We start from the raw sequence: 12,626 nt of genomic DNA, 5'->3' as shown, positions 1-12,626 counted from the left end.
AAACAGCCCACGTATATTAAATTTAAATTGGAGTTAAGTTTAAATTTGATACATTTAAATTAAATTTAATTTAAATTCTATTAATAAGCGTGACCAGAATTTCAAACCAATTTTGAAAAACCCAATTTTAATAATAATAGTAATAACTGGTTTTATGTCTTTACATGCACTTATGAGTGCAAACTGGACTGTATAGGTTTATGTTCACTGAATTCTTTATACTTAGTTCTATCTTTCCGCTACGTAACTATCATTTCCTAACACATGAATGTCGTACGTGTCAACCATGCTAAAAATATAACAGAATGTTATTTCGAGAACAATAAACTTGAAAGACGCCCAACGTCTTCAGACGACATTGCAAACTGAAGATAATGACGCAGCACATTGAAAAGTGACCCTTGTTTATTGTTTATCTCAACATATTAAAACAACATCACAGGAAAATCCACAAATATCTTTTGTGCCATTCTACAAATTATTATACAAAATAGTGCAAAAATATCGAATTAATAAATCACGCCGATTTACTAATTTCTTAAAAATAAAATAAGCCCATTGATTTTAAGAAATGTTTTACTACAATTTTAAATCAATTTTTTTTTATTCAATCCTCTTTACGAGAATGTATTAACTTGTAGCATAGTGGTGAGCTAAGAATGGGATAATTCGTTTTAATAACAAAACATTTTATAAAAATAAAAAAGCAAAGTGATAACATGAGTAAAGTTTCATCGGAGATTGTTATGTGGTGACATTTCCTTAATATGTACTTCATTGTGCTCGCCTACTTATATCACTTATCTTAGATTGTCACTGTGTAGTGTTATTACTTTAACTATATATTTCTATGTCTATACACACGAGACTATCGGAAATCTGTACCCTCTTATCTACAGTTAAATCTATCCACACAATTGGCCGATTCTTAGAATGATTAAGTATATTAAATAAATTAACAAAGGGTAGACTTCTAAATAGAGTCCGAACCCCAGCAATAGCGGTCTGGAGTTATTACTTCCTAATCCGGTTCTGGCAATATTTATTTGATCGCGCTGTGCCAGCCAGATCCCTAGGTTACAAATTCCTCTTAACCAAGGAGTAACCCTCAGATAATATACTAAATAAATCAATGTATTAATTACTCTTTATCTCAATTTTATCTCTCTTTTAAAATACTTTAGTTTGCAGTCGTGGTCTCTGTCATATAATTCTTTCCCGCTCAGATTCAGATATTAGCAAGCGGTGCTTTGGATTCAATCCAAGGCAAAAAACAGGTTAAGATATTCAAGATACATTTATTAAATTCCTAAGATTACAGATTTGAAAGAATATGCTCAATTGGAATAGAGAAATCCTAAGTTATCAAATTAAACATAGCAACTGTAATTCACACAACATATTCAATCATAGGTTAATTTCACTGCACCAAATTTTGTTAGCATCTTCAAAATATCTTTACTGATATTTTAAGGATACTTGTGACATAAAGATTGAATAATATAAGCAGGTAAACACAAAGAAGATATTTAATTAGCCAAATATTTCGGTCTGAAAATAGCAGACCATTTTCAGACCGAAATAGACGTTATATCACTAAGTATTAAAGGGAATATTATTAAGCGGAGACATGATTGAAATAAAGATATTAATTAATAATATTAAATAACATAAAATTAATATGAATTAATGAGTTATCCTGATTAGACTTTCCCAGATTTTTGATATAGATATACAGTCATTCCGATTCAGGTTAGGACGATGGAGTAAGGCCTCTACGCTTTCTTTGAATAAACGTTCAAATTTATAGCGGGATCTATGTAAGAGGCGAGTTTTTGACCAAAGGATGTTGTGGTTAGTTTCAATCCCGTGCTGAGACAATCCAGATTTTTCAAGTTTGTTGTGATGAATGGAGGATTGATGTTCTTGGATTCTTTTTTCCAAGAGAGCGTCCAGTTTGTCCAAAATAGGAGAAATCACAGTTGTAGGGAATTAGATCAACTCCAGGAAGAGACATAGGTGAGCGTTTGTCTTTAGGAGAAGGAAAATGGGAAGATAATTTAATAATGGGAAGAGAAATATCCAGAGTGTATTACGAAATCGAATACTTTTGTAATGTCTTCTCGAAAGATGTCAGCCAGTAATTTTAAAGTCTCCTTGAGAGGTACATTTCTATATAAAGATTCTATGTCAAAGCTCACCATAAGATTTGTAGGTTGCAATGGGATATTTTTCGATTTTCTAAGAAATCTGAGGAGTTTTTAAGAAAGGAACTACAGTTGCCTATGTGAGATTTCAATAATTTAGATAGATATTTGGCTATACGGTAAGTAGGAGAATCAATACAATCTACTATTGGACGAAGAGGAAAGTCAATCTTATGTATTTTAGGAAGACCATAAAATCTAGGAGGTCTTGCAAAATGAGTTTTGCAAGAACTCCTAGATTGCAAAAAACTCCTCAGATTTCTTAGAAAAATTGAAAAATATCTCATTGCAACCTACAGATCTTATGGTGAGCTTTGATAAAGCATCTTTATATAGAAATGTACCTCTCACGGAGACTTTAAAATTACTGGCTGACATCTTTACAGAAGACATTATAAAACTATTCGATTTCTTAATACACTCTGGGTATTTCTTATGTCAAAACAAATTTTACAGCCAAGTAGAAGGAACGGCCATGGGAAATCCTATCTCTCCTGCTTTAGCCATCTTTTATTTAGAACATCTAGAAAAAGTCCTCTTCTCATCTATTTTCCCTCAACCATCCTTTTGGGTAAGATATATAGATGACATCTTTACTATATGGCTTCACAACAAAGACTCCTCACCTTCTTTTTTAAACAGTATCACTTCCTTATACCATCGTATAAAGTTTACTATGGAAAAGGAAAAAAAAAAACAACCAGTTATCATTTTTAGATGTTCTCCTCATCTGGTCACCTTCAATTTCTCTTACAACTACAGTTGACAGGAAACCAACGTTCACAGGTCGGTATATTCTTAATGAATAAGCCCATCATCTTTGTCAAAAAACAGGAATCATAAAATGTCTAATCAGAAGAGCCAAAACTAATTGTTTTGCTTCTAATTTTCTACAGAAAGAACTTTCTACTGTCCAACAACACATGAAACTCAATGGCTTTTCCGAAAAAAGTACACAACATCTTCTCGATTCTTATAATCCACAACTAAACAACAAAGATTCAATACGTCGAGTTCCAATTTCATACATCTCCGGGATTTCAGAACCTATCTCAAGAATTCTGAAGAAATATGAGTTAACAGCTGCGTATTCACCTATCAACAAATTATCTTCCCATTTTCTTTCTCCTAAAGACAAACGTTCAACTATGTCTCTTCCTGGAGTTTACCAAATTCCCTGAAACTGTGATCTCTCCTATTTTGGACAAACTGGACGCTCTTTTGAAAAAGGAATCCAAGACCATCAATCCTCCATTCATCACAACAAACCTGAAAAATCTGGATTGTCTCAGCACGGGATTGAAACTAACCACAACATCCTTTGGTCAAAAACTCGCCTCTTACATAGATCCCGCTATAAATTTGAACGTTTATTCAAAGAAAGCGTAGAGGCCTTACTCCATCGTCCTAACCTGAATCGGAATGACTGTATATCTATATAAAAAATCTGGGAACGTCTAATCAGAATAACTCATTAATTCATATTAATTTTATGTTATTTAATATTATTAATTAATATCTTTATTTCAATCATGTCTCTGCTTAATAATATTCCTTTTAATACTTAGTGAAACAACATCACGCGGCTTGTTCTATTTTTTAATGATCTATTGTTAGTATTCCACCTTGTATTTTTTAAAACTGTTCTTGTAGTGCCACTGAAGATGGTCTGCAATTTTCAGACCGAAATATTTGACTAATTAAATATTTTTCTTGTGTTTAGGTGCTTATATTATTCAAATATCTTTACTAGTCTACACATACTCTCAAAACAATCACATCAATAACTTACTCATAACATTACAAACTAGAATCCATTCAATTAATTACTTGAGAAATAGCCCTTGGACTTAAAACACCGCTGTCCAATATTCGCTCAAGCCCTTTTCCTACGAGCATAGAGTTCTGAAACATAACATCTCTTTTCTTCTATATTACAATATTCCTCTTTCTTAACAAAGAATTACAAAAGGTTTTAACATTACCATATTGCTGGAAGTATATTCATTCTGTCATCTTATCCTTACTTCGTCCTACGGAATGTCCAGTTTTCTTCTAGACGATTGTCTCACAGGCTAGGCTTGGACTTCATTGTTCTCCTTTCTTTCCGATCGTCGACCAGAAACAGCATGGCTCGGATCGATCCACGTGGACGTATATGGCGTCCATTTCCTTCAAGCTTACTCGGAAGGCTACCGATTGTCTCCTGGCCTGTTCCTTCCATACGACATCGCGAACCGATGGCAGCGAATAGCTACACGCTATCGATAAGATCCCGAACTCGAACTCTCTCTGACTCCACAAGAAAATCCCTAGTAGACTACAGACCTCAAGAAAAAAAAGCTTCTCGAAATGGGGGGGCAAACTCCTTTTATACCTTCTACCCTCGGCACGCTCTTTTGCGCACGTGTCGTATATTCTATTCGCGTCTTCTTGGAGAACTCCATGCGTGTGCCGTTCTGCACGTAAACAATTTGCTAGGCTACTCAATTCACCAGAGATTTTCGTTAGTGGACTTTGAACTTCTGTTTCATGCCTTAACCTCTTAACATACAAAGACGTCTGTGACACGTCTTTTGTTTATTGCACCAAAATTGCTTTTGAATTTTGGTTTCACATATAAATACAACCGAATATAGATGCTAGACAATGTTGTGCCTATTTCCTTTCAGCTGAGAAAAGTTGTCAAAGGCGTGTATCGGCTCTTTCGTTTGCGCAAATTCGTCATTATTTTTCAAATAATGATGAATTTGATCCAGTAAATCACTCTTGCCCAAAACATTGGCAGAAAAACGACTGCTTTCTGATTTTTAATTGGTACATTAAGGGGTTCACATATATCTTACAAAGAATACCTTTTCCAATATAAATTCTTACAAAAAATTATGACATCATTTGCCTTTAAGTAATATTAGATAAAATAGGAATAGTATATTATTCATTAAACAATTTGTATCTTTACCTATGTACAAGCATTTTAGTTGTTGTTTAGCTAAAATTTGTTGAATCCTGAATAAATTATTTATTTAAGGAAATCTTTTCATTCAAGATCCAAGAAAGGTTTCCCCTTTCCTTAAAAAAAAACCCTTTTTTCTATTTCGCATCCCTCAATTCTGTGGGATGAGGGATACTTCGCCATTTCGAGATTTAAGTTACCTTCTGGCAGAAGTACATTTGGTGTGTCCTCTTTTGTGGTTCACCCCATGTCTTATGTTGCACAATCCTTTGTTTGTAAAGACATCTTGTAGACTTATGGTTGTCTTGCCCCTTTGGTGTTGTATACTGATCATATTCTACTTTCACATGCCTTCTTCCAACCTTTTCACTGATGCAGATATAACTGACCTCTAGTACCCTTTGACATATTTCATCCTGACCCTTGCTTGCCATTTCATTATCAATGGTTGCTTTAACTTCTGTAATGTCACTCGAACTTGAATGTCCCTTCTCCTCTGGTGGGGAATTCTCATCTGGCCCTAGTTGACTGCATACTACCTTAGGTTCTCTTCCTTCTCAGCTTGTTCTAATTTTTTCTTACATTGGGACGCGACGCCGAGTGAGTTGTTTCTATCACCCAAGTAATGTGCTTTCTGTTTCCTTCTGACAACTTTTTTCCTTCCAAGAAACATATTTCTTCTCTTGCATAATCACATGAGAATTTGTATTTCATCAGGAAATCATTTCCAAGTATTAGTGATATGTGTTGGAGAGAGGTCTTTGGTAGGATCAAGAACTCATGCCAAACACACATATTGTACTCTGGTAATTTTACCTTCAAACTCACTGATGTGGTAGCGTAGATGGTAGAGGAGGCTACTCCTGATAATCTAATAGGTCTCCTAAAATATGAAATCCTCCTCCTCACATAGGACTCTAATTTCTTGAAATAACTTTCTGCAATAATGGAGGTTTCGGATCCTGTGTCTATTAATGCTCTAAAATATCTTCCACAAATCCTCCCTTCTATAGATATTTCAAAAGGCTGGTTCACCTTTTTGCCAGGTTTGGTTATACACATGTGAGATCTGGATTCTTCATGATTGTTTTTACTGAAACACCTTTTACTGCTATAACAATTACAGGCAAGATGCCCAATCCTATTGCAATTGAAGAATCTGGGAAGTTCCCTCCTTTCATATCTTTCAGTGACTCCTTCCGAGTTTAAGGGCGACTCTGTGGTATCCCGAATAGATAATTTTGTCAATTTCTGCATTACAATGTCTAATTTATCAAACAATGGTTGCTGTAATCTTTCAATCTCCTTATGAATTAGTTCTTTGGTCCTTTCTTCCTGAAGATATGAAGACTCTGGGTTTCTCATAGAGGCTGCTGTCAGTTCACCAAGCACGGCATCGAGGCATTCCATAACAGGCTGCTGTAATCGTTCTACATCCTATTTGATTATGGATTGAACCTCGCTCTGATTAAGAATGTTTGTTGACAATTGATTGACTGACTCAACTCTATCTCCCTCGCTTCCTTTCATTCTCTTATGTTTGTCCTTCTTTTCACGACTCTCTTTCTCAGTATCTGGTTGATTAGTAGTGTCTTTCTTCTCTTTAATTAAGTTAATAAATCCTGTGGCAGCTTCAGGACGAATGTCTCCTAGCAGTTGGTCTCTTTCCTTTACCACTTTGTAACACTGCTCTAAGTTGGTTATCTCTTTTCTGAAAGCTGTCTCTCTCAATTCTTGCCTCACCCCCTTGCCTAAAATGTTGGAAGACTGCCCAATCTAAATTGGGATAGCCTTCATATGAGACGTTTAAGGTGCTCACAAGAGTCAACAACCTATTGTAAAAATCTGATATATTTTCTTTGTCTTTCTGTATTATCCTCTGAAGTTTCCACAAGTTCAGGCCCAAACTTCTTATCTTTGAAAACTGGGAAATTAGAACTTTTTAAATTTGGAATACTCCAGAGTTTCTTTCAGAATTGGCGATGAATATAGAAAGATTTTCGCCTTCTTACTAGCTTACTGCGTAGTAGTATAAGAAGTTAAAAATCTGCCCATCTGCCAACTTTTCTCAATTCCTCGAGGTAGCAAAAGAATGCAATAACGTCATCTGTCTCCTCACCTGAGAATTATGGGAATACTTGTTGCAGGTTAATGGTTCTAAAGAATTCTGAGTCATTCATCTCAGAGCTTGTTGGTGTAGACATTTTTGTACCTAAGTTCACAAAATTCTTCTCCAAATTAGTCAAACTTTCTCTTAAATTCCAATGTACCTTGATTGCCTGACTTGAATCCAAAACCAACTTACTGTGACTGATCGATTAATTTGTTTTAAGCAATCAAATCACATCCTGTCGACTGCGCCATTGTTATGTCGTGACGTATTTCTTAATTTATACTTTATTGTGCTCGCCTACTTATATCACTTATCTTAGATTATCATTCTGTAGTGTTATTACTTTAACTATATATTTCTATGGTCTATAGACACGAGACTATCGGAAATCTGTACCCTCTTATCTACAGTTAAATCTATCCACACAATTGGCCGATTCTTAGAATGATTAAGTGTATTAAATAAATTAACAAAGGGTAGACTTCTGAATAGAGTCCGAACCCCAGCAATAGCGGTCTGGAGTTATTACTTCCTAATCAGGTTCTGGCAATATTTATTTGATCACGCTGTGCCAGCCAGATCCCTAGGTTACAAATTCCTCTTAACCAAGGAGTAACCCTCAGATAATATACTAAATAAACCAATGTATTAATTACTCTTTATCTCAATTTTATCTCTCTTTTAAAATACTTTAGTTTGCAGTCATGGTCTCTGTCATATAATTCTTTCCCGCTCAGATTCAGATATTAGCAAGCGGTACTTTGGATTCAATTCAAGGCACAAAACAGGTTAAGATATTCAAGATACATTTATTAAATTCCTAAGATTACACATTTACAAGAACATACTCAATTGGAATAGAGAAATCCTAAGTTATAAAATTAAACATAGCAACTGTAATTCACACAACATATTCAATCATAGGTTAATTTCACTGCACAAAATTTTGTTAGCATCTTCAAAATATCCTTACTAGTCTACAGATACTCTCAAAACAATCACATCGATAATTTTATAGATCATTACTCACAACAATTCAAACTACAATTCATTCAATTAATTACTTGAGAAATAGCCCTTAGACTTAAAACACCGCTGTCCAATATTCGCTCAAGCCCTTTTCCTACGAGCATAGAGTTCTGAAACATAACATCTCTTTTCTTCTATATTACAATATTCCTCTCTTTCTTAACAAAGAATTACAAAAGGTTTTAACATTACCATATTGCTGGAAGTATATTCATTCTGTCATCTTATCCTTACTTCGTCCTACGGAATGTCCAGTTTTCTTCTTGACAATTGTCTTACAGGCTAGGCTTGGACTTCATTGTTCTCCTTTCTTTCTGATCGTCGACCAGAAACAGCATGGCTCGGATCGATCCACATGGACGTATATGGCGGCCAGTTCCTTCAAGCTTACTCGGAAGTCTACCGATTGTCTCCTCGTCTATTCCTTCCATACGACATCGCGAACCGATGCCAGCGAATAGCTACACTCTACCGATAAGATCCCGAACTTGAACTCTCTTCGAGTCCACAAGAAAATCCTTTGTAGACTACAGACCTCAAGAAAAAAAAAAGCATCTCGAAAGGGGGGGGGGGGGGCAAACTATCAACTTGGATCTTGAATGATCCAAGATGCTGATAGTTTGAGATGCTGATAGTGGTATAGTGGTGAGCTAAGAATGGGATAATTCGTTCTGGTAACAAAAAAGTTCATAAAAATAAAAAAAAAACGCAATGTGATAACATGATTTTAATCGTTATATGGAAGGTTATATAAAGATTTACAGAGCAAAGATTCAGTTACTTCGAAGTAACTGAATAAAGTTGAATAAAACGGAGTAAAGTGTTATTGGAGATACAATGAAGTATCTGCGATGAAACCAGGCATCTGGGCGAAAGTTGAACTAATGTCTTCTTAAATTTACTATCTTTCATATGACTTAAGTGATCATGCATTTGAACTCTCTATTGGCATACAATGTAGGGAAATAAACAAAAAAAGCAGGCATAGTAACGGGCGTGTCACATATCTTCAGTTAGCAAACTACACTGGTGTCCAAAAGCTAAGGAAGAACTGCATTTTGTACAGTATATGAAAAGATTTTCATAACTACAGGCAAATGTGAACATAAATTTATTGCCAGAATACTAATACATTATAGCACACAAAACATGTTAGAAATGTCATTCACATTTAATTACAATACGTTTTTTTGCAAAAGTTACAAATTTCCTAAGGCCATAGTTAATGAATTAATGTACAGTGTTTACCGAAAACTATGCGGAGAGACATTTCTGTATAGAATATGTCCACCCTAACTGCAATGCAACTCTTACAACGTCGTACCATGCTAATCACCACGTGATTCAGGCGTTCTTGAGGCAAACTGACCCACTCCTTCTTCAGAGCAAAGATAAGGCATTGTTTTCTGGAGGGGAATTTCGAGCAGCAATATGTCTTCCTATTGCATAACAAATGGGTTTGAGATCTGGGGAGCGCGCTGGCAGTAGATTCGATTAATGTCCTCGTTCTCCAGATGTATCTCTACTGTGCGTGTACGATGTGATATTGCATTGTCATCTATAAAAATGAATTCTTCGCCTACAGCACCACGGAACAATCGAACATGACGTTAAAGAACTTCGCAATATTATTCACCAGTCATAGTCCCTTTTTTCAGCACTTGTAGCTCGCTGAGTCCATTAAGCATAATTCCTCTCCACATAATGATCCCAACACCGCTGCATCTATCCTTTTCAAGAACATTCTCGCCATAGCAAGCAACACCACTTTCACGCCAGATCAGGTGTCGTTTATGGATCCAACACCATTGAAAACGATGAGCTGTCGATAAAAGGACGTAGACAGGCCTTTGTGCATATTAGCCTATTTATCGCAGACGTTTTGCCACATGTTGTCGAGATATACGCGTACCTCTGCTGCAATGGAGCGAACTTGCGAGCTGACCTGCCGTGGTACGACGATTACGTTTGCTGTTATAACCAAAAACCTATCTTTGTGCTCCGTGGTAGAATGAGGGCGACATCTTAGCAAACGCCTGGAACACAGTCCATGGGTTTGAAACGCTGCCCAGAGCCTGGATACAGCGCTATGTGAGGTTCCAAACACTCTGGCAATATCAGTAATTCTGCGGCCTTCTTTCCAATAATTCTTTCCCCATGGGAAATCATCTAGATCATGTCTTTCAGATATTACAAGATATTTAAGTATGCAACTTTATTCCTTCACGAAAAGAGCTTATTTCAAACATAATTGGCTTAGCACAGCCTTTTACCTTTTATCTTGTTGAGTCGTACCACGTGACCCCTTTGCGTGCGATTCTAAAATTTGAATGTGTACTCACTTTCTGCTCCAAATCGTTAGTTATATAAATTGCCACAAGCTAATTCGTCTGCATTTATTATTATTATTATTATTAATGTTATTATTATTATTATTACTATTATTATTATTAGTAGTAGTAGTAGTAGTAGTAGTAATAGTATTACGGGATATTCTATGGAGTTCTAAGACTCATCGAAGGAGGCCCTAAAAGCAAATGTTGGATAGACTAGACACTATCCAACATTTGCGTATTAAATATCATACTTTGCTTTGAAGTTATTCACAGCCAGGACACTTCCAACAGACTCTGGCAACCTAAATGTGCGGTTGTAATCTTCAGAAATAGCGTCCATTCTTAGGTTTTTTAAATCAGTGTACTTAGTTTTTCACACACACGCACAAAAAAAATTAAGGTTTATTTGGTGTCTTGCAAACATTCAACTAAAAAGTTTCAAATATTTTTCTGTCTTCGAAGAAAATTATGAAACTACGTCTTACAAGTTATAACTTCCAACATTCAACCAATCAAATCTACTCGTATGTGTACTTATTTACTTGTATGTTTCATGGCGTCACAAAACAAATAGTGGTGAACTTGTAATAGTGAACCTAGTAACGTAATATTCTTCCGCATTGAAATAGTCCGCCCTTTATTCTTCTGTGAATAGATATAATTTTATTATAAGACGTCTACGTTAATTCACAATCGTTTACAACCAAAAAAAAAAAAGTTCCTTAATTTTATTTATTATATGCTGTAAGGGCATTATAAAGAATTTCTCATAGCGTAAAACTTCTTATGAAAGTAAGCACTAAATTTTGCTGACTCGCGATATTTAGCAGATCTGCTAGGTTATTGATCTCTTATCCCGACAAATATACTAGAACATGAAAATAGACTTTCACTATTTTTATTATATTTGTGTATGTGTGTGTTTGAAAATGAAAATAATCATTAAATTAAGCGGTTGTCGGAAGAAAGGCTTAGCCACTGCAATTTCTCGTTTAGCAAACGGTAAGTGAATGATCAATTATTGTATGTATTATATCGTTCCTATTGTGCATTTTCAAAATTCCCCTTTAAAATGCTGCATCTCTTTTATAGAATATAGTGTTTTATAAAGAAATAGACTAAGCAATGAAATGGAAACCACAAACATCGGGTAGTATCATAAACATTTTATAATATGATACTAGCCTATAACTTAATAGCATAATTTATTTCAAGAAAAAATTATCGAAAATACACGGCGCCCTCTCACTATTGAGAATGCCGTGTCTATCATAAAACGATGATAATGCAAACATTTTTTTTTAATTTATTTATCTTAATAAAAATGCGTTCGCAATACCGGAATCTTTCTTTTCAACTGCTAAACCACAGAAACCTACGCCTACAATGCAAAAATAATTTTATATATACTGTACTTATCTTAATTCGTTTTTATGGAGGACAATCTATTATAAGAGCATTAATGGTTTCGCAGTTAATATCAAAAATAGCAGCAGTGACGTACGTAATGTTTTGTACAGTGCAGTTTACAAAACAAAGTTGCATTTAAATGAAAAGCAACTTTTTATACGGCCAATTTCCTATATCAGCATGCATTAATTCATACTTGATCATACGTTATAAAACAATGATAATGCAAAATCAATTATATATATACGTGTCTTAATTAATCTTTCTGGAATATAGTCTATCAGAAGAATATATTTGTGCAGTGCAGGTTGCAAAAGAAAGTCACCTTTTAATTCATACAAATTTTTTTCAGGTCAACATTATACTAGTATGCATTAATTCATAGTAACAATCAAATTCAAAAGTTTATATATATCGCAGAAAATGCCAGAATGCGCGAGAAATAATAATAATAATAATAATAATAATAATAATAATAATAATAATAACCTTTTTAGTTTTTATAATAATAACTAGTCTACTTTTTACGTACTTTCCAAGTTTGCTTAATTGAAAACTAACATTTGGTTTGTTAT

This window comes from Typopeltis vanoorti, chromosome 19, assembly GCF_054136105.1.
Source record: "Typopeltis vanoorti isolate ZY-2024b chromosome 19, IOZ_Tvanoo_1.0, whole genome shotgun sequence".
In the NCBI taxonomy this organism is placed as follows: domain Eukaryota; kingdom Metazoa; phylum Arthropoda; class Arachnida; order Uropygi; family Thelyphonidae; genus Typopeltis; species Typopeltis vanoorti.
This window is presented reverse-complemented; position numbering follows the sequence as displayed.